Source organism: Lepidochelys olivacea (assembly GCF_965140295.1).
Source record: "Lepidochelys olivacea isolate rLepOli2 genome assembly, chromosome: 6".
Lineage (NCBI taxonomy): Eukaryota > Metazoa > Chordata > Testudines > Cheloniidae > Lepidochelys > Lepidochelys olivacea.
In genome coordinates this window covers 23,219,273-23,241,065 of record NC_140416.1, presented here as the reverse complement: position 1 = coordinate 23,241,065, position 21,793 = coordinate 23,219,273, and the positions used below count along the sequence as shown (strand labels likewise).

The following is a 21,793-nucleotide window of genomic DNA, read 5'->3' as shown; positions in this document are numbered from 1 at the left end:
GTTTAGTTAATTCAACCTCACTTCCATTAAAAACAAAAATAAAGTGCAATTAATTTTACGATCCTTCCCTGGGAAAATTTGAGGTAAGAAAATCATGACATTTAAATTATTTTTCTAAAGGGCACACTATTTCCAAAAACTCATCTGAGTGTTCATTTCCAGAACTTTTTGTGAGCAATTAGTGTCACTGAGCTGTAGTGGGAAACACCCTGATAGAGTATGAGTTGAACTATTAACCATCATTCTTCCCATGACTTTATTTCAGAATGTGACTTCAGAGTTTGCACTTTACAAGGAAAGGGTTTTATATCCAAAACACTAACAAACAAAGGAACCTTGCAGCAAACCTAAATGGAACTCCGTTCAAGTTTGTTTTGCTAGTCTCCATCATGAACTCCTGTCCCCAAATTACTCAATAAAACAACATCTAAAAGAATATTTACAACTTTCAGGTACAGTAGTGAATTACGATCCAAACAGTTAATGCTTCTGTGTGTGCAAAGGCAACTGTGCTAAATGCAAGTCCCATTTCTGTCCAACTGTTAAGCATATGAGCGTGTACTATTTGGCTGTACATCAAGAACAGCTGTCTGAAAAGTAAAAACAACACAAAATATATCTAGTTACAATCTGGAGGAGGACGCAATACAGATATTTTCCTTTTACCGAATAGAAGCGTTGTACTGCCAACTTGAGGCTCACAGTGGCTTGAAAATTCACTAACATCTTTGCTAGCATCTTTAATGAATTATCTGAGAAGTCCCAGCCTAATAAAAGGTGTCCTTCACAATTAAGTTATACTTGAAACAAAGACACATTTTCCTGTATTATCTTCTTGCCCCATTTTCCTGCAGTGTTCACAATCATTCTAGGTTAACAACATGAAAACATTTTGGGAAGAGTGTTTGTGAGTGGGTGGGGAGGGAAGGAAGGAAGAATTCTAATAGAAATTTCAGTATCTTGATAATCAATATATTTAGGCTCTAGAGTCATGAGAGCAATATGTTTGCTAATAATTTAACCACTGAAAGGTGCCCTATAATTTACATTTTTGTACATAGGATTTTACATAAATGTTTGTGGCAGAGTTTATGTGGCTTAAATTCCACAGGTGGAGATTTTTTTTTTCCCCAGAGAAAAGGTCTTTTAGGGAAAGAAACAGCAAATATTGCATATTGTGCTATTTCATGTAGGTCTTTGTTATCTGGGAGGTTCAATCACAGTTAGCGGACATGACACTGATTATTATATATCCTGGTCTACACTGACCGCTCTGTCGTATTCAAACATGACAGAATTCTGTAACGTAAACCATGTGTTTTGGCCAGTTTCACCTCTTATACCCGGAGGTTTCCTCTCTTATGGTTTTTTTGGCTGTTACACCTACAGCCCTTTCAGAGCACAATAAAAACTGGCCTTTGTGCAGCGAGAGATGGAATTTAACTCCATGAAAAATAGGCCAAGTTTAGAAGTGTGAGTGCATTCCAAACTTAATTTGAAGTTGAACCGAAAAATACTAGACACTAAATATTTGTGGTGACGTTGACAACTCCTTTAATTTTTCCGCAGGTGATAAGATTTTGGCCCAAACTGGAGCTCGTCTTGTGTCATCCTGAGAAGCTCCAACCCCTCACAAAGTTCAGCCCTGTGGCTGCCAGAAGCTAGCAGAAGTCTCTCCTTTGTTCTCACGGGAGCGAAGGGAAGGGGCAGGGGAGGGAGCAAAGATCTGTGTGGGCCCAGAGTCTCTAAAACTCCCTCGTCACCACCAAGGGAAATAGAGGAAGCAGCATGTCATTAATCCTGTGAGGTCAGGTGCCACAGGAAGTCCTACCCAAGGCATGTCGTTGCCTGACTGGCTCGCACCCACTACCTAAGCCAGGAAGTGACTCGGGTAGGTTGTCTGAGCAACTGCACAGACTCTCTGTTGCTGTTGTATCAGACCCCACTCTTGCTTGTCTCCTGTGATCTGCATTCAGCCCCTTTCCCATTTCCTGCTCTACTCCCATCCTTTTCTTGGTTCCTGCCTTGCTCCTTCTTAGTGTCTGACCCTTGCCTTGCCTCTGGCTCCTGCCTCTCCACTCCTGACCATTGGCAAATAGTCCCAGCTACTGATTCCGACTTGACTCCCAATCACTTATCCCAGACCCACCCCTTAGGCAAGACTACCTACACACTGGTTCCTAACAGATAGCTCTCACTCATGTCTCAATCTCAACTAGTCTCTGGATAGGGCATTCAGCCACACCTGCTGAATCAGTCAAAATGGCTGCATAAATGACTATAGGTGGATAACAGCACTACAATTTCTTGCTCCGTTAAGCTACTTATACAAAAAAAATGTAAAGAAAACAACCTGACTGATAGCCCAGGGAAGAAAAAGTTGCTTATAATGTTCATAAAAATACATATTAGCAATGGACACCCACAGAATGGAGCACTGCACAAACAAAACCTCATTAACCCTAGTGACCACATGTTATTGAAGCAAGGGCTGAAACAATAAGAGTAAGTCATTAACTACTTCAATCTAACTAATGTTCCAAAAACAACATTTTGCAACCACCCACTGTAAGTCACAGATGTCTGTAACAAATAAAGTATTATCACTTAATTCATGCACTAGCTGATAACCTCCAACAAAAATAGGGAAAAATTTTGATCTTCTTTACCTTAGTGTAAACCTGGAGCAACTCTCCTGGCTTTGAGTTATTCTGGATATATGTCATTATAATTAAGAGGAAAATGTAGAGCTTACTTTGCTGTGCAGAACATTAGTACTCTCCTAATCACCATCTGGATATGTCATGCAACACTGACATAGTTTAAAAAATCCTGAAATGAGAGAATAAGGATTTCTTTCAAGGGTACAAGAGTGATGTTTAGATAGTGCCTGCAGTTTGATCCATTGATAGCTGGCGTACTTATGACTTGACTTGACATTGTGGTTAATCCTGGCAGTTTGCTAGTTGATGCTAAAGCATATCTAAGTGTTATTATATTAACTGTGAATGTACCAAGTACAATTCTTTTGCTGGTTAGAAGTTAGTGGAATAAAAAAGCCCAAGTTCAGCTATATGTTACTTGGCTTTATTAATTAGAATATATAACCTATGCCCAGGACACAGATCATATTTGTGTAAATTGGGTTTTGGGTGTTACTCTTGGGTATTTGCTTAGTTAGGTTAAGTCATCATCTCTGAAATTTTGTTTTGGGAAATGTCTCTGAAACTCAAAGGTGAAAGGAAGCTGGTTCTGTCCGGTACGGTGTACCAGCTTCCCCAGGCTGGCAATTTAAAGGGCACGGGGCTCCTGGCAGTGGCCAGAGCCTGGGCCCTATAAATCGCCACCAGAGCCCCAGAGTAGTAGCGGCAGCTGGGAGCCCCCGGGGCTCCATCAATGATGTAAAGGGCCTGGGGCTCCAAAGGCCCTGCCCCTTCCAGTTGAGGCCCCGCCCTCTGCTCAGGACTCAGGCGTATCGGTAAGTCCTTTAAATTACTTTCACCCCTGCTGAAACTCCTCAATAGTAAAAGGGCATCCGAGGCCTCAGAAAAACAGAAAATTTTCTTTTAGAAACAACTTGGCTCAGACACATTTTAGTGTATTTTTTTCTTCATTAATATTAACGACAGCTACCTTCATCTTACAGCTTTCCCCCTCACTTAAAAAAAATCCTCTGAGCTCATAATCACATCAGCAAACCAACCAGTTGTGATGACCTAAAAGCAGGAGTGGAAATTCAAGGAAGGAATAAGCAGCAATACTAAAACTGTTCTGAGCAATCATGTTTTTATGTAAATATCCTTAGTACAGTAATTAAGGATGTAAGATGAGAAATACATAATGCACCTGTTATTGTCGGAATATGTCTGATTTATTTTTAAATTCTTTCATGAAGCTATAGCAGCCTTTTAAATATAGTATTTGCACTGATATGATGTAAAGCTAGGGGGAAAAAAATCAAAGAAAGTCCTTATCATTATCTAAAGCACAGGATCATTGTGTGCGTCCCCCATCTCTTTAAACTACTCACCTATACCTCCAAGGTAAACTGGGCTAAAGACAACAGGACTTCACTGAATAAAGAACCCATACAATGAAGACACATTTGAGCAGGTAGTAGGGAAGGCATATACATTTTAGGCCAGAAATCGGTAGTGAAGTCAACATAGCTATGCTGATGAAGATCTGGCCTATTTGTGATTATCGGTTTCTCTTTAACAATATCACTGCCATACTCTGTATATTCAGCCTGCCAGGATTCTTGAATAAAGAACATAAAAAAGACTCCCTCTGATTTTAATCACAACTGTTAACATTTTGATATTAAAATAACTAAGTTAAAATAGGGAACTATTGTGTGGCCTATGAAGTTCCACGAGTTCCTCAAAAAGATGCGTGTAATTATCTAACCCTGCATGACCAGAGTGATAACCAAACATATTGATAATAAGACCCAGCACCTTGTTCTCTATTCAAGCAGCAGACGGAGAGCTGCAGAGGGGAGCCCGACCATCCCAAAGAAGGAAGGTGAACTGCATACTCTTTGAAGATGTGATATCAGTGTTCTGGTAAGTAACAGTCCGGAGATCAAGTGTATACATTTTCAAAAAGATTTTTTTTTAAAAGAGGGGGGGAGACATTGGGGATACACTCATCCTTGAGTACGGGAGGTAAATCCTCAGGCTCAAGTCATCTATTCGAGTCTCTCTGAGAGCACCATGGTGTGCACCAGTCATCTCAAAATAAAACATGTTGTCATGAAAATGCTAGGATTTTATAGCTTGGAGCTATCTAGTCAGGTCAGAGTGCTATGAGGCACAAAGCTGACCCGGGGTAACTCGATGCTCATCTCATCTTAGTGTGCTCCCTGTTCACTAGCTACAAGCCAACCAAATGGAAAGGACTGTCACCCCAAAGTGCAACAAGTCAACTTCTGTGAGTCTTAGAGGATACTGTCTACAAGGATTGGCAGTCATATCCATAGATGAAAAGGAACAAATGTAAAGCATAGGGCTGTCAAGCAATTAAAAAAATTAATCACAATTAATTGTGTGATTAAAAAATTAATTGCACTGTTAAACAATAATAGAATGCCATTTATTTAAATATTTTTGATGTTTTCTACATTTTTAAATATATTGATTTTAATTACAGCACAGAATACAAAGTGTACAGTGGTCACTTTATATTATTTTTGATTACAAAGATTTGTGCTGTAAAAAAACAAAAGAAATAGTATTTTTCAATTCACCTCATACAAGTACTCTAATGCAATCTCTTTATCATGAAAGTTAATTCTACATTTGTAAGTTCATGTACAAAAAAACCCTGCATTCAAAAATAAAACAATGTAAAACTTTAGAGCCTACAAGTCCACTCAGTCCTACTTCTTGTTCAGCCAGTCACTCAGACAGACAAGTTTGTTTACATTTGCAAGACATAATGCTGCCCGCTTCTTGTTTACAATGTCACCTGAAAGTGAGAACAGACGTTCTCATGGCAGTTATGTAACAAAAAAAATTTCTACATTGTAAGTTGCACTTTGACGATAAAGAGATTGCATTACGGTACTTGTATGAGGTGAATTGAAAAATACTATTTCTTTTGTTTATCATTTACAGTGCAAATATTTGTAATAAAAATAATAATATTAAGTGAACACTGTACACTTCATATTCTGTGTTGTAATTTAAATCAATATATCTAAAAATGTAGAAAAACATCCAAAATATTTCATACATTTCAATTAGTATTCTATTGTTTAATAGTGCGATTAAAACTGTGATTAATCAAGGTTAATTTTTTTTTAATCATGATTAATTTTTTTTAGTTAATTCCATGAGTTGACTGCAATTAATCGACAGCCCTAGTAATGAATAAGAGCAGTTTGCTGGCGAGCAATTAGAGAGGAGAAGGCAGTCCACCTAAAGGAAGAAAGAAGTTTCTTCTTCCTTATTTACGCAAGTTCTGAACTCGATAAAAGGTAGGGGTGAAGTACTAGGGGAGGAAACAGCCCCAATGAGTGGTCAAAAATGGAAGGAAGAAACCAATTCTGTGACTCCATTCTTATAAACCCTTAGACAATAACAATTCAGTTTTCTACCCAGAGAAAAAAATAATAACAATTCTCTCTCTCATATTTTCTGAGCTACTTCCCCCCTTTTTCAGACAAGACAAACACACACAAACACTTTACAGGATGACAGGTTTCAGAGTAACAGCCGTGTTAGTCTGTATTCGCAAAAAGAAAAGGAGTACTTGTGGCACCTTAGAGACTAACCAATTTATTTGAGCATGAGCTTTCGTGAGCTACAGCTCACTTCATTGGACGCATACCGTGGAAACTGCAGCAGACTTTATATACACACAGAGAATATGAAACAATACCTCCTCCCATCCCACTGTCCTGCTGGTAATAGCTTATCTAAAGTGATCATCAGGTTGGGCCATTTCCAGCACAAATCCAGGATGGTTGTTCAACTGACCTTACAATTGGCCAATCCATCACATACTGTCACCAAGTATCTCTGCCACTTGAGCTTAGAGAAACATTTCAAGTGTTCCACAGGGAATTCAGCCCAAACTTCCAAAGTGGAGGAGAAATGGAGCACAGCTTAATCCTAACTGAAGATTTTAAAATAGAGGCTGGGGATGGGTGGGGAGGAAAGTAAAGTTCTTATGAAAGAATGTGATAAATCCTCAGGTACCTGCTTCACATTCTGAATTCTATGCATCCATCTGGGTTGGTTACCTGGAAAGCCCTGCTGCATGAGATAAAGAAGTTGGCCAAACCTTTGCCAAAATTTGAACATGAACTGAATCACTTCGAAGGTTAAAAAAAAAAATCAGTTTAAAAATAAAAGACAATTATGTTTGCAATCTGGTTCCAGTCACTAGGGGAAGAACTGAAATTCCCAGTCCTTTATATCTATCTAACTACTGGGTGGAGACAAACTTGTACCTACATTTTGCAAGTGCCAACATCCTTTAAATAGCCTAACACTTGCAGGCATTTGCATTTACCAGATCCAGGAGTCATGACTTGTGTTCTGAGACCCATTGATAGACACCATATGAATAAGTAAATTAGATAAGTTAGATACAGCTACACAGAATGCTTACAACTGATACCTTCAAAGTGCAGGCTTGAGTTAATGCTTACACAATTTTGCACGTCCGCAAGTAGAAGATGAGAGCTGAAAATGTGGGACCAATTCTAGGTATTTCCTGCCTTACTGGATATCTGGCAAGAAAGCAGTTCTTTAAACCCTTCTGGATAATTCAGAAAGAGAGCTAAATTCTCGCTGACGATAGCTCCAAAAATGAGTCTATGCATCTGGTACAAAAGCAGCATTACTGTGTATCTGTATTCTGGTTAGCAATGGCCCTCTGTGCAGATTACTCTTGCCAAAAGGAGGATTTATATGGGAGTGGATGAGCGAGCCTCACTTCTCAAACTCTTGGATGCAAGTTATTGGACCTGCTGATTTAAAAATGTCTGTATTTAGCAGCTACTGTTCATGTTCACCTGAGACATGAGTAGAATGGAAAGAGCATTATATGGTATGACATCTGTTTTTTTCCCCCCCAATACAGAATAGAAATATTTATCCAACTCTTCTGCCTTTTCAGCATTATTGATAATTCTACCATTTCCATCTAGTAATAGACCAGTATCATTATTAGGATAGTTTTTGTTCCTAAAATACGTGAAAAACTCCTTATTGTTCTTAACTCTGCTTCCCATAGATTTCTCCTTATGATCCTTTGCTATCCATATCAATTTTCTACAATTAGCTTCTGATTTATATTCATTACTATCAACCTCCCCTTTCTTCAATTTGTCCTCTGCCCAAGAACAGCGTTAGACATGGCATCTGCACCAGGGAGTGTGCCGGAGAAAGTCAAAGCTAGGAACAGTGACAAGTCAACTGTCCAGATTCAGGGGATTTAGAAGCATATGGGATCCAGCATTTGGATCCAGTCACAACAGACTGTAGTCCATCCAGAAAACAGGCCTGGGCCTGGTTGTAACAAAAGCATTCCAGCTTTTGAGTCTCATCTAAACAGAATTAAACCTCTGAGCCATTTGACGTTTACCCATAATAAGTCATTTAAAAATAATTAAAAGATTCCTGAAGACATTATTCCATACTGCACTATGCACAAAGTACTTGCAAAATATTAATTTGTTTGAAGGAAAATAGGAAATTTTTGAGTTGTAGAAACATAGAAATGATCAGATGCTCCAATAATATCACTGCTTAACTAATCGCTACCAACAGAATTTTCCATTAAAAGTGGGCCTAAACTAAATGCCATATCTATGCACCCCCCAAATTTAGGTGTTTTCAAAGTCTGGCTCTGAATTTTGCATCTCAAGCCCATCTCTAAATAAAAATAATCAAATTTAAGATTAAAAATATAATAAATACATAACTTAAAAACATATTCCTCTGTTGAGAGCAGTCCTTGCATGCCAAGATTTTGCCTAAGGCAAATTTCTATGGTTAAGCTATAAAGTTATGAAAATAAGGGTTTATAATGAATATACTAACAGATGCTTAACTAAAACAGTGCTAGCAGGCACCACTATAATAAATGCCATCTTGATAAGACAAAAGTTCATGCACCATCCTCTGTACCTACTGTATTTTTTACTGCAACGTTCTTGCTTTTTCAAACAAATGGCCATTTGTAGCACTAATAAAATCCTATCACTATAACCCACAGTGACTTGCACTTCATATTTTCCAGTATACACTCAACCATTCAATCTTGCATTTCTACCGGTAGAAATATTTCCTCTGCAGTCTAATTTCAATAGGGTTTTTTCAATAACTGGTTTTTCCTTCCAGAAATAGTGCTATTAAATATAGGCACTAAGAAGTTCCCGCAGAAGTCAAACAGCTAAACCAAGAACAGTAATTCCAGTGAGGACATTTAACAAACACACACACACACCAGATCATACGCTTCAGCTAGAGACAGTTCAGGATGTGGAGCACAGACTTTTTATAAGACTAATTCTGGAAGACAAAGCATTTCATTTTATAATGAGACACATTGTTTACAATGTAGTGGAGAGCCAAAGGTCATAAAAATGAGGCATTGAAACTGTGCAGGTTTATCCACAGCTGCAGAGAAGCTTCTAATTAAGATAAGCCATTTCAGCCAATGCTCGGACAAGAGACAAGGGGGAAATGCTACCATGCTGCCTTTCTATCTCCAGGGCTGTGGTTAGCAAGGCTATGATTTTGTCACGGAGGTCACAGAATCTGTGACTTTCAAAGACCTCCGTGACTTCAGCTCTGGTGGCGGCTGGACCCTGCAGCTCCCACAGCGGCAGGAAGCTGTGAGGTACTCCTGCTGCATGAGGCAGCAGACCCCCAAGCTGTGAGCTGCCATGGCCAGGGGTGTACCCGGCAGCTCCCTGTAAGCGGAGCTCAGCCGTGAGTGGAGCTCACGGGGACCTGGAGCTCTGAGCCCCCCCATGTGGTGGAGGCCCTGGAGCTCCCAGCCACCCCGGAGCTGCCCAACCCCTTCCCATTTTATCATGGATAATTTTAGTAGAAGTCGTGGACAGGTCATGGGAGGCAAAAAAAAAAAAATCACGGAAGCCGATGACCTGTCCCTGACTTTTACCAAAAATATCCATGATAAAATCTTAGCCTTAGTGATTAATCAGATATTCTCGATTCCAACCCCACAATGGTCCTTTCTCTCCTTTTTGTTAGGAGAAATACAATACAATGTAGAAACAACAACTTTAAATGTCAGAATTCTGCTTTAAATCCATGGTAAATTACTCATTGACTTCATTGGAAGCAGTTAGGCCAACACTGAATACTTCTATAAATATCACCCCTACCATTTTCTTTCTTTTTTCTGTTTTTCCATTGCATTTTAAAACTTTTCTTTCTTTGTTCCTTTTTCTTAGTCCCCCTCCACCCCTTGATTCTCCTTGTGCTCTGAGATCTTGCCCATCTGCAAAGGAGTTTCTTCAAGCCAGAATCTCTACCTTATGCTGAGGCCTGTGCTACAGAACATGGCCCATTTGGAGACTGAGTTCTTTAGGCAAGCAGAATCCCCCTTAGATCTGTTGCCTCATGGATCATGGCCCTGCTTTAACTTCCTGGAGAAGCAGTCATTATTAGGGTGACCAGACAGCAAATGTGAAAAACTGGGACAGGGGGTGGGTGGTAATAGGAGCCTCTATAAGGAAAAGACCCAAAAATCAGGACTGTCCCTATAAAATGGCGACATCTGGTCACCCTAGTCGTTATGGAGTTACAAAATAACATCCCCCGCAACAACGTTGGCACAGGTGGGTTTGTCAGGCTGTCAAATAGTGCAGCCCTCCTCTAGAGGACCCTCGCCCACTCACAGCCATGGCAGCCCAGCCACTCTCAGCCAGTCTGCTGGATTAGTGGCAACATCACTTCTGCAGAACTTGCACAGGGAGTTGAGGCTACTGGATCAATGCATACATGAATATTATAATGGGGGCAATCTCAATATTTTTTGCAAAATGAAAATCTAAATAATAATCATCATCATCAGCAGCAGCAGCAGCAGCAGCCTGGGTCCATTGAAACATTTCATTGTGATCATTCGGAAACATTTTGTTTCAATTTAGACATTTCCCTCCCTCCCTCCTGATTTTTACAGGTTTTTTTAAGGAATAAATGTACTAAAATTTGTAAACAAAAAGTTGTTTTGACTCAACCCCCCCCAAAAAACTTTCTGTTTCAACAGTGTCAACACAAGATGTTTCAACAATCTCAAAACTACTTTTTTTGGTAAGCCATTTTTTGTTTTAAATCTTGTGTTCTGCTGAATCCCAAACTGTTTCAGAAACAGTTTTGGTTTCAATGAATCAGCATTTTCCAGTGGAAAAATGTTTAGTCAAAAAATTCCTGACCAGGTGCTAGTTGGATCCTTACGCTGGCTTATCCCGCTGCTGCCCTCTACACCTCTATATACAGGTGTGATGCACAAATCCCTTCCATGAAACAAAGGTCTTCCGGTGTGGCCAGTCTGCCTCATTTATGACATAGTGGAGAGCAGACTTAAGTGGGGCGGGGTCTTTACGCTGGCCTCCTACATCTGGGCGAATCTCACTCCTGCAGATTATATTTGACAAAAGCCCCTCATTTGGATTCAGGGCATCTGCTGTATGCCCCAATAATATATTAATGTAAATAGCTGCACCTGTAAAATGTGTAGCTTGAGGCAGAGTAGGAAAATAGAAACGTAAATATGCAATAATTAAAACAATGATTACAATTCAGATTAGTTTAAACTGTCCCACTGTGCTCTCCTCCTCCAGCCTAATCTACACTGGTGATGGCCAGTAGGGTACAAGTAGCTACAAGCTACAGTGAAAACCAGGCTACATCCATAGTGCTGTGTGTAGCTATACAGGCCAGCAAAGGGCTCTGGCAATGGGACACTACACTGCTAAAAAAATACTACTATCCTGCTATTTATACCCAAGCTAGCAGGGCGTGCAGGGTGTACACTCTACATCAGTGATTCTCAACCAGGGGTCTGGGATCCCTTGCGCAGGACCGGCTCTAGCCACCAGCAAAGCAAGCACATGCTTGGGGTGGCACAATTCCATCCACCCCTCCCCCTTTTTTTTTTTTTTTTTGCGCTCTCGGCGCTTGGGGTGGCAAATTTTTTGCTTGGGGCAGCAAAAAACCTACAGCCGGCCCTGCCCTTGCGGTTCCTGAGCAGGTTTCAGGGGGCCCATCAAAATAAAGCAGAGAGCAGGGCCAGCGTTAGACTCACTGGGGCCCGGGGCAGAAAGCCGAAGCTTGAGCGCTGCTGCCCAGGGCTAAAGTTGAAGCCTGAGAAAGTTAGCTTACTGCCTACTGTGGTGTGGGGCCCTGGGCAATTGCCCTGCTTGCCACCCCCTAACGCTGGCCCTGGCTTTTAATCTACTGGATATGCAGAGAAGCAGTTGTTGTGGCACAAGTGGGCTGTGGAATTTTTATAGCATGTTGCGGGGGGTAGGGGGACTCAGAAAGAAGCAGGTTGAGAAACCCTGCTCTACATACGATCATAAGTGTAGACAGAGACACAGAGGTTTTAATGCAGCTTTTCATCCATAGACTGCTCACTGACATTTCACTTGTTATTAAAACAAATATTCATGATGCATAAGATGTTACCTGGGGTTTGATTAGCTGCCTATCTGCACATAGAAATTCATCACAGAGATACAATCCTGCCATTAACACAATTGTTTTACTGTTTAAAAACCGCTCACTGTAAGCTTTTGAAGACAAAAATTATGTTAGTACAACAACATTAAGGCAATTAAAAAAAATTACAACGGAAGGCAAGTTGTTCCAGTCTGGCTGGACAGTGCACTGCTCAGTGAGGGACCAAAAAAGGAGGGTGTAGTAAAAATGGCTTTGTGACATCTTTGCTGCTGTTGATTCTGAAGCTGATTGGGGACTGGTTTGGTCCCTAGTACAACTCCTCAGAGCTGCTTTAAAGTTGCTCTAAATTGGGCCTGGCTGCCTAGAGCTCCAAGAAGGGCATTCCAGCGGTATCCCCTTTTTTCCCCTCAGCAAGCGGTCAGAGGGATGCTACAGAACCAGTATAAATTCTCTGTACAATGGGAAATCTGCAGGTAGCCAGTTAAGTTAGCTTCACAGCCTTTTTGTGTTGCCAATGTGATGTCAAGGGGCTGGAGTGAGGTTGAAGATTTGGCCCCAAGTCAGGAAATTCAAATGCATGGTTCCAAAAACAATCATAATTGGAGCCCCTTGTGCATACTCAGTACTTTTTTGTTACTGTTGATGTTTTTCACTTTAGTGCTTTAATACAAATAGCATGTGCTGTGACTTTTGTGTTGATTCAATGCAAAAAGAGCAGGTCAATTAAGATTATGTTGAGACATAGAAGCATTGGTGGTGTATATTTAATTGTACAATCATTAGATCTACAGATATCTGAATGGTGAAAACACCAAGGAGAGAGAGAGAGAGGAATTATTTAGCATGGTTCATGGAGGCTTGCCTGGGAGTAATGGTCTGAAATTAAGCAAAGCAAAATTTAGACTAAATGGCAACAGCAAATTTCCTAACAGTGACATCTGTTAAGCTGTGGAACAGTCTCTCAAGAGATCCATCATCACTTGAGTCAGATAAAACTGGACAGTACAAAGCAGTCGAGAAAATACTGTAGGGTACAATCCTGCATTGGCAAGAGTTTAAAGATGATCTATGAGGACTTTTTTTCTTCCACTTTCTATGAAGTGTGGAATTGTCTTTAAATGGGATTGTAGGGTACCACAGGAAAATAAAATGGTCTGGACCTCCCACACACATTGGCTAGCAATTCCCCCTTTTTAAGATTCCCCCCATGTTCTCCCTTCCAAACTTAATAGCGCATTTGAAGGGATCCACCAGGCAAGGAGGCTTTTTTGCTGGGCGCTAGTACCATCCCTTTCAAAGTCTGTGCACCCTGGCATGGACTGCACCCTACAGAGTGTGAAAACTTTGAACTTTTCAACAAGTCTTAACACAAACTCTGCCTCTGTTTGGTCCCTTGTACTAGGATTAACATAAGTATGTGCAACAGGAAAAGCAGCTTTGGTTTGCCTGTCTCCTATCCAGCATTCAGTGGACCATTTCTGAACTATTACGTCTGTAAATCAGCACAATAGTTCAGAACAAACATTTAAAAAGAGAATGATTTGACAAGGTATAGATGGAGATATTTTTATAGTATTTTCAAGAAAATATTTAATTTAATCTTGATTTTGTCCAAACAACAACAACAAAAATAAAACACAAAAAAAACCAAAACAGGTTTATCTATTGAATTAAGACACATTCTTAATCTCCGTTAAACCACGTAGTACTATTTATCATTCTCCCATATATTCTAATAAACCTTTCACTTAAAGCTGCTTGCAGAATTTACTGAAAGAATCAACTCTAAAGAATAAGGCCCCACTTCAGCAAGGCACTTAAACTTGTCCAAAAAATTAAGCACATGACCAATCCCCATTGACTTCAGTGAGATTTCAGAAAGTGCACAAGTAGTTTGCTGAACAGAGATGGATTACTCACGTGCTTTAAGTTAAGCACATGCTTGAGTGCTTTGTGGAATGGGGGCCTGAGTCTCACAAATCTCTACTGATGTTGTTAATGAGAGTCTCAAAAGGTGAAATCCATGTATGCCACTTCGGAAATTTTCCACCAAGGGTACATAGGATCCCATGAAATAAATCTCCCTAAAAATACAGTAATGAACAATGACAAGCACATATTCAGAGAACACTGATGTTTGGCTACACACAGGAAAGTCTTTCCAGAATAGATCGGAAGATTATTTTTATTTCATTTATATTAGGCAACTTAATTTGCTCACAAGAACAGCTTTATAAAAAGTGATAATGCCATAGTGGGCCACAGGTGACTCGTCAGCTATTTCTTACCAGGAAAAAAAAAGTAGTCCAGGTACAATTCTCTGCCTGCGGGTATAAAACCTGATTCTATTACATAACAAATGGTAAACATCAAACAGTTTTTGTCAAAGCACACAGTAAAATAACCCTGGATGGTTTTTGCTTTTGCCACCAGCTCTTTCTAAGAGTTTAGGATCTTTTGATGGTTTTGCAATATTTTTCATTATCAAGACATAAAAAGATAATAAAAAAGGGCATTCTCCTTACACTTAGATAGCCAAGGGCTACAGACAATTTCCCACCCCAAGTCTTTCATCCAATAATCTTAAAGGCTATATTTTGAATCAAATTTCTATTTAAGGGTCATTCCGTTTTTTTTTTAAAAATCATGTTTAGAAATTGATTTATAACTTAAATTAAATTAAAGGTTAAATATTTTTTTAAAAGCCCCATTCATTTTCCCCATTTAAGCTGTTTATATTTTGCATTGTTTTCAGTGTGGTCAATTTTGTGTCTTGGTTTCCATACAGTAGCAAACCACTGTTCCATCTGGCGTGCAGAAAGAAAACTGTATGGGGGAATTTCAAATACAAAAATGTTTAAAAAGTGAAATTTTTAAATGTATATGTATTAACAATTATTTTCAATAATATTTAACAAAACCAAACATAAATGACAGGAATAAGATCCAACACATGACACAGTTGTCATGAAAATAAGAAAAATAGAATAATAGAATTGGAGGACTGGAAGGGACCTCAAGAGTTTTTCTAGTCCAGTCCCCTGCACTCAAGGCAGGACTAAGTATTATTCTAGACCATCCCTGATAGTTATTTGTCTAATATGCTCTTAAAAATCTCCAATGACAGATTCCACAACCTCCCTAGGCAATTTATTCTAGTGCTTAACTATCCTGACAGGAAGCTTTTCCTAATGTCCAACCTAAACTGCCCTTGCTGCAATTTAAGATCATTGCTTCTTGTCCTATCCTCCAAGGTTAAGCACAACAATTCTCCCTTCTCCTTGTAACAACCTTTTATGTTCTTGAAAACCATTATGTCCCCAGTCAGTCTTCTCTTTTCCAGATTAATCAAACCCAATCTTTTCAATCTTTCCTCATAGGTAGGGTCCTACCAAATTCACAGTCCATTTTAGTCAATTTCACTGTCATAGGATTTTTAAAATCGTAAATTTCATGATTCCAGCTATTAAAATCTGAAATTTCATGGTGTTGTAATTGTAGGGGTTCGGACCCAAAAAGGAGTTCTGGGGGGTTTGCAAGGTTATTGTAGGAGGGTTGCGATACTGCCACCCTTACTGCTCCAGTGGCTGCTGTCTGGGAGCCCAGCTCTGAAGGCAGAGCCGCTGCCAGCATCAGCGCAGAAGTAAGGATGGCCTGGTATGGTATTGCCACCCTTACTTCTGCACTGCTGCTGGTGGGGTGCTGCCCAGCTCTGAGGACAATGCAGAAGGGTGGCAATACCACAGTTCCTCCTAAAATAACCTTGTGACCCCCCTGCAACTCCCTTTTGGGGCAGGACCCCCAATTTGAGAAACCCTGGTCTTCTTTGTGAAATCGGTATAGTATAGGGTAAAAGCACACAAAAGACCAGATTTCACCAGGGGAGACCAGATTTCATGATCCATGGTGCGTTTTTCATGGCCGTAAATTTGGTCATGTTTTTCTAGACCTTCAATCATTTTTGTTGCTCTTCTCTGGACTTTCTCCAATTTGTCCACATCTTTCCTGAAATGTGGTGCCCAGAACTGTAGAGGATACTCCAGTTGAAGCCTAATCAGCGTGGAGTACAGCAGGATGACTTCTTGTGTCTTGCTTACAATACTCCTGCTAATACATTCCAGAATGATGTTTGCTTTTGTTTGCAACAGTGTTACACTGTTAACTCATATTTAGCTTGTGATCCACGATGACCCCCAGGTCTCTTTTCACAGTACTCCTTCCTAGGCAGTCATTTCCCATTTCGTATGTGTGCAACTGACTGTTACTAAGTGGAGTACTTTGCATTTGTCTATATTGAATTTCATCCTGTTTACTTCAGACCATTTCTCCAGTTCATCCAGATCATTTTGAATTTTAATCCTACCCTCCAAAGCACTTGAAACCCCTCCCAGCATGATATCATCCACAACTTTATAAGTGTACTCTCTATGCCATTGTCTAAATCCTTGATGAAGATATTGAACAGAACAGGACCCACAACTGATCCCTGTGGGTGGTTTCACTATGAACCACTGATAGCTACTTTGGGAACAATTTTCCCATCAGTTATGCACCCACCTTATAATAGCTCCATCTAGGTTGCATTTCCCTAGTTTGTTTATGGAGAAGGTCTGTGAGACAGTATCAAAAGCCTTATTAAAGTCACATCTACCACTTCCCTCCTATCCCCAAGGCTTGTTATTCTGTCAAAGAAAGCTATTGGGTTGGTTTGACATGATTTGTTCTTAACAAATCCATGCTGTTATTTAGCACTTTATTATTTTCTAGGTGTCTGCAAACTTATTACTTAATTATTTGCTCCATTATTTTTCCGGGTACAGAAGTTAAGCTGACTGGTCTGTAATTCCCTGGGTTGTCCTTAGTCCCCTTTTTATAGATGGGCACTAAATTTGCCCTTTCCCAGTCCTCTGGAATCTCACCTGTCTTCCATGGCTTTTTGAAGATAATCGCTAATGGCTCAGATATCCCCTCAGGCAGCTCCTTGAGTATTCTAGGATGTATTTCATCAGGCCCTGGTCACTTGAAGACATCTAACTTGTCTAACTTAGGGTTGATCTAGATTGACAACATAGTTTTGCCACAATTTCCCCACAGACTTACCACAAATAAAGACTTGTACGAATATTGAACTTCACTTCACCTAAGGCCCAATTCAGTGAAGCAAATAAGCACATGCTTTACTTAAAATTAAGCATGTGCTGAAGTGCTTTGCTGAACTGGGAACTCAGTCTTTTGAACTGTCCTATTTTGCTGCTTACATAGACTTCAACATATGCTTCTATGCTGTGGCACATGAGAATGTGCCAAATCCTGATTCAGCAGCATGAATCTATTGGCATTTTAAATTTTCTCTAAGGAGTGTATGTGAAGCTTTTTCTTTTGGACTGGTATCTTCATACCCAGCTTTCTCCAGCCTGGCTTACTGCATCCATCACAATTACCTGCCCGTCTTCCCAGCTAATATCAACTGCCTTCTTCTAGCAGCACCATTCATTATTTCACAACAGCGGCTGGACTGGCTTCTGGTGTGTTAAATTTCAAAACAGAGGTTTGTAAATTAGGGTCCTGGTAACAGGATTTGTGTTCAAGTTACAGTCCTAAAATGTTTTATGTTGCTCTTGAGTCAGTTCACTGTGCCATACCAATACAAGTTCAGTTTCTGTTTAGATTTTTGTCATAGTCATTACCTATGAAACAGAGCCCGAAACCCCAAACAGGGATTAGGTTCCATTTGTACTAGGTGTTGTACAAACAAACAGCATAAAGACAGTCCCTGCCCCAGACGGTTTGTAGTCTCGGACGAAGCCTAGAAATGAAACAACGTAGTGGGATCGAACACTGATCCCCCTGAAGTCAACGGCAAAACTCCCATTGACTTTGGGAGGACAGCATTTACTCACCTCCCTTTAGCCCCCCATGTAAGGAAATGTTGTAAATTATTTAGTTAAATACGGAGTGGGAAATTAAACCACCATCAAAATATGGTAACTGCCATTTTTGTGTGGTACACTAAAATATACCTTTGCTGCAGCAGCCAGATCATTTCCAGAGCAGTGTATAGTCTTATTGAAAATTGTGATCCTTTCGACAGAAGTCCTAGTTAACAAAATTAGAAAGACCAGGTGGGTGAGGTAATATCTTTTATTGGACCAACTTCTGCCTGTTCAGTATAAGCTCGCAAGTAGGGATGTAACTAGCTTCTTTTAAAAAGTAAACATTTAAAGTATTAAATTTTTATTAAAATGTTTAACCGTTAGGCTCTGCTGTCTCCTCATGCGCAAGGATCCTGGCTGCCAGCTGGGACCTCATGGTGTGTGGGAGCACTGGGACCTGGGGAGGGGGGTGGCAACCAGGATCCCTGGGGCATGGCAGCAGCAGAATCCCGCAGCTGGAGATTAAATGTTAATCGGAATACCTTACGATAAGACAGATGCTTATCAGTTAACATTTTACATCCCTACTCAAAAGCTTGTCTCTTTCACTGACAGAAGTTGGCCCAATGAAAGATATTACCTCACGCATCTTGTCTCTTTAATATCCTGGGACCAACAGACTACAGCAATACTGCAAAACACGATGGTAAACAAACAGCAGTCATGCTTCACCTCCTCCACCCCTTTGCTGTCCCCCCTCCCTCCATTAGGAACGAAACCTGGATTATGTTACAAGTGAAAAGAAATTTGGTTGGTGTTGTCTCGTCTCCAGCTGTCATTTGTCATCTTCACAAAACCACAGCACAGTTTGTCACTGTTTGGCGCAATTGACTCTGTCTGTTCAGAAGAGGCCAAGGACTGGAATACGCAGGTTACTACTGCGGCACATTAGTGGAGCTATGTGTGGGAGGCTTAGGCAGCCTGTGCCTGTAACATGTGCTGTGAGTCTCATGCTTTCCTGAGCATCTGTTTAATTAAATTAGTTTAATGGAACAGAAACAAAATGGGGGGGGGGGTGGTGGAAGGGGGTGGGGAGAGAGAGAAAATATTTGCCAAAAGGGAAAGGACAAAATTGGATCCACAAAAGTATTTTATCTTCAAGCTTCTTTTCAGAATGAACCAGTAACAATGGGCTGCTTGATAAACTACGTTACATGAAAAAAGCAGTTTGTCACAACACTTGTCTATTATGCTGAAAGATTCTGTACTATCATGCAGTAACCATTATCCTACTCCTTGGATGAGATCACTGATTTACCATCAATGCTTAACATTGGGATTACTGTCCCTAGGAGCTTCAGAGATACTTGTATAATAAATAAGGTCAGTGTATCAGGCATGATTCCCATCACTAGATTATACAGTTTTTCAGGCAGTTTTATACACTCACAGAACACTGAAGATTAGAAGGTTCAGCAACAAGTTTAGAAGTGTCGTTTGTAATTATGCACATAAGTACTTTGGGATTTAAAAAAAAAATCTGAGTTATTGCTTTAGTTAACTTTGAATCCCAGACAGTGGAAGGAAATACCAGTCAACTTCTCTCTCTGAAATTTAAAAGACTCTTATTTTGTTACTAAACTCCAAAACTGAAGGTTTACTATTTATTACCAGGACAACCAAAGAAAGGCACTACAATCTGAGAATGGGGCAGACTTGCACTTTGTAAGGTGGGCTAGGGAGTTACAACTTCTTTACAGATTTAAGTTATCAGGTGCAAATGCTGGTAGATAAATCCTTCAAGGTCTGCTTTCACAGTTAATATTACTATTGCTGGGTTAGTGCTGAGGCAAAAGCTAATGGCACAGGTAAGAGCTACGCGCAATCACAAACACATCATAATACCAAATCATCAACCAATTAGCAGTTAATGTTAGTGATGAAAATGTATAAGCATCATGTCTGAAATGAGGTTCTCTATTTATGTCACCAAGGGGTTTTGCCATCATCAAGGACCAGTACTAAAGACTAAATGTAGATGAAAATCTGGAATTTTTTTTTTTTAAATTGGGTCATTTTAATTAATTAAATAATGTGCACTGCTGTTTTCTGTTTGCTTTGGCTGGTCTGCAACAGTAGGAAGGAGGAGAGAGAAACCAGCCGAATATAAACTGTTTGATTTGAAGGTTTGCATCTGTAAACTTGTGAGACAGCCTGAGGGATGTAGTGATAATTCAGTATCTCATGCTAGCAGACAGCACAGATCAAAGAGAAAGAAGAATTGGCTGGAACTAGCTAGGACTGCCCAACTGTGTGAGGTACTTGTAAAAAAATAAAATTAAAAAAAAAAATCAGAGCTCCTTTTGCTGCCTTAGGAAAAAGACTGGGATTGTCTGAACTGAAGGCTCATCCTCACACTTTTCATGATGCTTTGTATTTTCTTGCAGCTGTAAAAGCCTCTTGCTGGCACATGTGTCTGATAAAACTTCTGAGCAGCAGTGTAGGAAGGGCGTTACTTTATATTTAAATTGAGAAAACTGCTAAACTGAAGAAGTTTTCTTAGCACAGAATCAAAAAGGAGAGGGAAGGATTGTGAGCGCTTCGTGGTACGTACCGCCTCTGTATGTTTGTACAGAACCTAGCACAACAGGGTCCTGGTCTACAACTGGGGCTCCATGGCATTACTGCAATACAAACAATAAAGAACCTCCACCACCTTGATTTTCACAGTCTTTTTCACAAGTTATGTAGTCTGTTCTAGTTTTCTTTAGTCACAGCTCATTCATCTTTGCAGCAGTCTGTAACCTTCAGGCCATAATTTTATGAATGTCTATTGGATATCTATCCAATTTACATGCACAAATGCTGTTTGTGGAAATCTCAAGTACTGAGGGGCACAAAAACTTGCACATCCAAGACTGTGGGTAAATATTCAGATGCAAATTTGTTCCATGGTATTTACAGTGCATACAATTATCACAGGTGGCCTAGATTACCACAGTCCATTTATACCTAGCCAGGAAGACTATGCTAAAGCATCAGATGGCCCAACATGAAAAAACTCTTCAGTGGGACAGATCAATGAGAGCATACCATACTGGTGATGCCCATCCAATTTTGCATCCACTCTCTCCCAGGGCACTCAGTGAGCTAGGGTCCGGTCGCCCCAAGGACCACCTCTCTTTTTGCACATCCAAGAATACTATGATCAACAGGAACGTTATGATTGGTAGAGCCCTGGAGGAACCACACAACTGTGGAACTCTCTGTTCTGAGGGCAGAAAAAAGGTATTTAAACCATTGCCCTATCATTGTCTCGATCAGATCGTTTATCTCCTATCCCTTAGGGGAATTCATCTCTCAAACACTCAGAAAAACACTTACGCATCTGCTGAAGTTCATCCATATTTAGCAAAATACGTAAACACATGCTTAAGTGCTGTTGAAGCCAAAGGGACTCAAACACGTGCTATGAATTAAATATGTGCTTAAATGCCTTGCTGAATAGGGATGAGACTCTGTTCATGCTTTAAGTTAATCGTGTACTTAAGTGCTTTGTTGAATCAGGTCCTTAGAGAACAATGGAAGGCATACCTGTTTGTGTAGACCTTCCTTCAGTAAAGAAGAATATAAAATGGCTAGGGACATTTTTTATTTCCTCATACTATCTTTCCCCCTACAATAACTAATAGAAATTTGACTTGACAGAGGCAGGAGTTCATAATCATGCAGCTAAGGTAATTATAG

At 40.1% G+C, this 21,793-nt stretch overlaps 1 protein-coding gene and 1 long non-coding RNA gene across 3 annotated transcripts in view; one reads left to right on the top strand and one right to left on the bottom strand.

Annotated features, from left to right (window-relative positions):
- The window catches only part of KCNQ1 (potassium voltage-gated channel subfamily Q member 1), a 544,480-nt gene that overhangs the window by 297,344 nt on the left and 225,343 nt on the right, over positions 1–21,793 (bottom strand). The gene's annotated exons all lie outside the window — the stretch shown is intronic.
- LOC311522819 overlaps positions 1–21,793 on the top strand; it is a 64,060-nt gene that overhangs the window by 20,115 nt on the left and 22,152 nt on the right. For both annotated transcript variants that reach the window (XR_014712190.1, XR_014712191.1), the window contains exon 3: positions 4,478–4,568. This is a non-coding gene — a long non-coding RNA (uncharacterized lncRNA). The remainder of the gene's footprint in view (positions 1–4,477; positions 4,569–21,793) is intronic.